The sequence below is a fragment of the Thunnus thynnus genome, chromosome 22 (genome assembly GCF_963924715.1).
Source record: "Thunnus thynnus chromosome 22, fThuThy2.1, whole genome shotgun sequence".
NCBI lineage: Eukaryota > Metazoa > Chordata > Actinopteri > Scombriformes > Scombridae > Thunnus > Thunnus thynnus.
This window is the reverse complement of record NC_089538.1, coordinates 5,988,140-5,993,361: the sequence shown is the minus strand read 5'-3', so window position 1 is coordinate 5,993,361 and position 5,222 is coordinate 5,988,140. Positions and strand designations below refer to the sequence as shown.

The 5,222-nt window shown below is 37.5% G+C and overlaps 1 long non-coding RNA gene across 1 annotated transcript; it reads left to right on the top strand.

Moving 5' to 3' along the window:
• Positions 1-3,831: 3,831 nt before the first annotated feature.
• On the top strand, positions 3,832-4,876 carry LOC137174949 (uncharacterized). Its single transcript, XR_010925512.1, has 3 exons — positions 3,832-3,926; positions 4,111-4,142; positions 4,577-4,876. It is a non-coding gene; the product is annotated as an uncharacterized lncRNA (long non-coding RNA).
• The last annotated feature ends 346 nt before the right edge of the window (positions 4,877-5,222 follow it).

The following is a 5,222-nucleotide window of genomic DNA, read 5'->3' as shown; positions in this document are numbered from 1 at the left end:
ATCCTAATCTGAGAGAAACGAGAGCATGTTAGATGTTTGATGGAGGAGGAGCCAGAAAAGGACACTGATGACTGTCAAATCTCCTTATAGGGAGAGTCAGATGGTCTGCAAGAAGGGAGGAGTGAGTGAGGTAAACGTCACTTGTTTGACAGGAAGTACAGCACAGTGTGGTCTCAAGTGAACATCATGGGTCATGAAACTAAATTTGTTTAACCTCTTGATCTCTACTAATGTACAAACAATCTCAACAAGACTATATTTTCCTCTATTTGGCTCAATATATTATTATTTCTACATTTTAGAAATGTCTCCATTATGTACTGACACAGTGAATAAGTATAGTAACTGTGCAGACATGCAACAAGTCTTGTGCACCCTGCCCCTGTCATTTTCCATTGTGGTAAAAGTGTGAACCAGCCAAAACAAAACCACAGCAAGACTGGCCTTTAACTCTCTGCTGTAAAACCACATGCAATTAAAACTGTTCCTCTTTCACACAACTTGTTTTCTTCTTAACATGAAGATATTTTGGTGATGTATCTGTTGAGATGTAATCAGTTAAAATACCATCAAGTATAAATCCATCTCATCTCAAACCGTCACGTTCTTTACAGACCACAGTAACTGAACTATTTAAGTACAACATTGAGAGAGCTATTTACTGTCACATGTTGCTGGAAAGTGCTGAATTTAGGTTGTGTTTTTTCTTCCTATATCAGCTCAGCCTCTGAGTTTCAGACTGTGGAGGTCCAGCTTGGTGAAGAAGACTCTCTGCTGTGCTCCAACTTTTCCACTTCTTCCTCTCAGATATTCTGGTTTAGACTGGTCAACAGAAACAAGCCCTGTTGTATTTCCTCTCTGTACAATTATATTGAGCCTGCTTCTTTCTGTAATGGGGTTCAAAAAGGAACATTTGAAATGGCATTCAATATCTACATTTGATTTTTCAAAATCAGGCTTATGAATCTATCTGACACTGGGTTGTATTTTTGTTGATTCTCCATAATCAAATATCCAGTAATAGTCAGTGCAACATATTTAAAGGCATATTATGCAGGATTTTCCTAAAACAAACAATGTATAGACTCATACTAAAGTAATGACTCTCAATCATCACTTATGACCCAGTGGAGGTGTGTGAATTCTTCTGGGCGTCAGCCTTTGTGCAGTGGGTGTGTAGCCCCCAGCCAGTAACAGCACGCAGGGTGTGAGGTCAGAACACTATAAAAATGTAATGAACAGGTTACATTGCTGTGTTTTTTTATGTGCTTCAGAGTCTCCGATGCTTCTCCATCTCTCTTCTCTGCTGTGTTTCGTTTGAGCGACACACACACACATGCAGAGCAGAGAGGCCACAACAGAAAGCATGAAGCTGCACTTCGGCTTGTTAATGATGAGTTTTGTTGCCTTTTTTATTTTTCCCTTCACTTGTCAAAAATCTTGCTATTATCTTGTCCTTTGGACACTGATGACTACACAGAGTATAGAGAGAGTTGAAGTCTTTCACAGTGGAGACAACACAGTGTGGTCTGAACACATTATGATGCTTCTGAACTCACAAATCTGTGAGAAAGTCTAAAAAGAAAAAGTGACACTGGCCTTGTTGCTTTGCTCGTGAGGATAAAACACAATCTGCAGCTGTATTTGTACAGATGTTTTGGAGAAACAAAGTGTAGAAATAACCAGCAGACGACAAACAGCAACAGTAAAGTCTAAACCACAGGAAGACTGGTTTTCAGCCATAACCACAAACATCCAAGTCTAGTTAAAAGTTACCAGTATATATCAACTCCTGACAATATTTCACTACTCCACTCATTACTTTATACAAACTGACTAATTGACCTTCACAGTTTCTTTCACACTTGTTGAAATATACAAACTCATATTTACACAACCAGATATGAAGCATGTACTTTGTGAAATTTAGATGAAAGCACTCGACAATAACGGGTCCTGAAAAATGTTCTCAGGATTTTCTTGCTCCCAATCTTTTTATTGTTTATTTCATTAGAACATGACTGACAATGTTTAGGCCACAGTTAGTTTCACAGGTTACAGAACAACAATATTAATGACAGTAAAAGAAGAAATGTTGAATGAGAATATTAAAAACAATTAAAAATGATAAGTGCACTCAAGGTTTGTATTCAGCTCTGAGAAGAAATCAGAGATAACAACAACATGGAGAGCATGTCAGCACTCACTGTTTAGTCTTGGAGCAGCTATAATGTGTAATGATATAATAGAAAAAACACAAACAGCAAGAAACTGGATATTGAGGTAAATATCTCAGTGTTTCCCCAATATTCATTCAGCAGCAGCACACTGCCGTAGTGTAGCTTTGTTTAGGAATAGGGCAGTGTGTAATGTGTGTGTGTGTGGTGAGTGTGTAAATGAGCGTGTGTACTTGAGCGAGTGCAGAGAGAGAGAGGCAGAAAAGTGACGGTGAATGCGAGCGGAGCAGATGAAAAGGTTAGCAGTAACTTGTCAGTCTGGCAGTAAATAAATAAATGCTGCAGCTTCTCAAGACGAAGAAAAGACTCGTCTTCCAAATCGTTGTCGTGGAAATGTGTCTTCTGAGTTTTTCATCAGCCATCACAACCCTTCACCCCCCACCGCCCCAAAGCAATCAACCTAGGGGAAACACTCTTATTCAGTATATCTTTGTTCACTATATTGTATGTAATTTGGCTTGAAGATTATTTATTATGAAATCACATTGTCTGAAAAATAACTTTGTCTCGTTCTCATTGAGGCAAACATCTGCATCAAGATGCTTTTCCTGAAAGCATTAATGTCAGTTTGAGGAACAGGACAAGCAACAAGAAAACAGCCCGCCTCTTTATGTTGAGATCAACCTTCCTGGGTCACACATCAAGTACGGACATTGCAGAGCTTCAGTCATACGCACCATGAAGACCTTTACCTTGATAACTGCTTTAAGTCTCTGCAGCATTAGTGAGTATTGGCTTTGAATTAGTCTCAACTTCATTACAAATGTTGTTATTCTATGTTCAGCCGACACGATTGAAACTTATATACTCACTGTTAAATTCATTAAGAGGTATCGTTTATCTTCCTGTAACAACTTGTCTCTGCTGTGTGTTTCAGGCTGGATCTCTGTCTCAGTGTCTGAGTCTCAGGTTGTGGAGGTCCAGTCTGGTCAAGCAGTCACACTGCAGTGTCCCAATATATTAAAACATGACTCTGTAACTTTCTGGCTGAGACTTATCAACAGAACCAAGATCTACTGTATCTCTGTTAAGGTCACGTTTGAAAGCAAAGCTGAACTCTGCGATGGCTTTCAGAAGGGAAAATTTGAAATGAGATCCAACATCTCTACTGTCTCTCTGAACATCAAACAAGTGGATTCATCAGACTCTGGACTGTATTTCTGTGGATTCTACACAAGTGCACGTTATGTTTTCAGTGAGATACATTTAAAAGTTAAAGGTAAGATTAATGTTAAGTCTTGTATTTTGTTTGGTCATTTATGTTTATATTGTTAATATATTTCATCATTATTATCTAATATCTACATATGCAACAAAGTGGCAGTTTAAACATTACCAAACAATGATTGTGATGCAAATCTCTCAAAATCAAGACTAAATGTATCTTCATTTCATTAAAAGGCAGTGATGATGGATCACATGATGACGTGGACGACACATCTAAAAGTAAGATTTGCAGATGTAGAAATGCAGATTGTCAAACATTTGAAAATGAAACATCTCTGCTTGATTTGTTTTTCCATCTCAAGTCACTTCTGGTAGTAATTTAGTCTGATTTAATGATCTTTCTTGTAGAATGTGAGTCTGATGGAATAACAAAGCTGACGAGTGTGATCCTGGCTGGTCTGACTGTTTTCCTTGTAATGGTCATCATTGGTCTGCTGCTTAAAATCAGGAAACTTAAGACAGGTACTTTTTCAAAGTTACTGCGTGTGTCTTATAATTGGTTTTGTTGCTACTGGACATTCTCTTCAAGTGTTGACAATATGGAGGAAATATATGAAACGTCTTGCTTGAAAAATGTAATAACAGCAATATTTTAGAACAATGACTGTCAAATAACTGATCAGATGTAATTGTCTCTGTCACTTAGCTGAAGAAGAACAGAATCCACAACCAAGTGAGGTGAATCCTACTTTTACATTTACTTTGATATATTGTATGACAGAGCAAGAAACAGCCAGACCTATTAGCTGAAATGATCTTGTTGCAGTATCACAGTTTATGTTGGCTGATGAGTAAGAAATAAGCAAAATAAGCAAGAAATTCAAATATAAAAATGCCAAAGATATGTGTCATTTAGAAACAGTGTCTTCTTTACATAATGTGTCCATCAGAGAGCACGAACAAGTTTATGTTTCAACTGTAAAATGTTTTCCTTCATACACATCTTCACTAAATGTCACAATCCTTTAAAAAAAAATCAAGGCATCATGGTGTTCATGACAATTGGCCAAATATCAACATTGGTATCGGCCTCAAAGAACCAGTATCTATATTGTATTTTATTTCAATCTTGTCAAGTCACCACATTAAGACTGTAAATACTCTTTTTACAGAATCAGGCCTCTGATGAGCTGAACTACGCTGCAGTCACATTTCAAGCAAAAGCAAAAAGAAAGGTGGTGGAGCCAAATGTAGTGTATGCTGCCACCAGATAGACTCAGGAAACAACTGGAACTGATGCTTCATCATATTAATCTGCTTTGGGGCTTTTGTGTGTTGTTGTTGCTGAGAGGAATAACATCTCTTGCCAACAAAAAAATCTCATTTTGCAATAAAGATCATTTTCAATCACTGTCCTACTGCAGAGCTTTAATTCTCAGCATTTTCTTTCTCACAGTCAAAGTTTATTTTGTAAAAACATATGATTTGTTTTTGATGGAGGAGGAGCCAGTAAGGACATTGATGACTGTCCACATTCTCTTATAGAGAGAGTTACATGCAACAGTGGAGGAGTGAGTGAGGTACACATCATATCACAGTGTAGTCAGAGCACAACTGACCTGAAAGTCAAGAGACCTGTTCAGTCAAAACTGTGTAGTTAACTGTGTAGTTAACTGTGTGACTTTCTGCTGTCAAGTAGACTAAATGATCAGCTTCTACAGAACATTTATAAAAACCTTTTTGCAAAACTTACAACCATCAAAGTGAAAACTGGATATTTAAACTGATGTTGATGTACTAAATGTCTGAATTCAAATA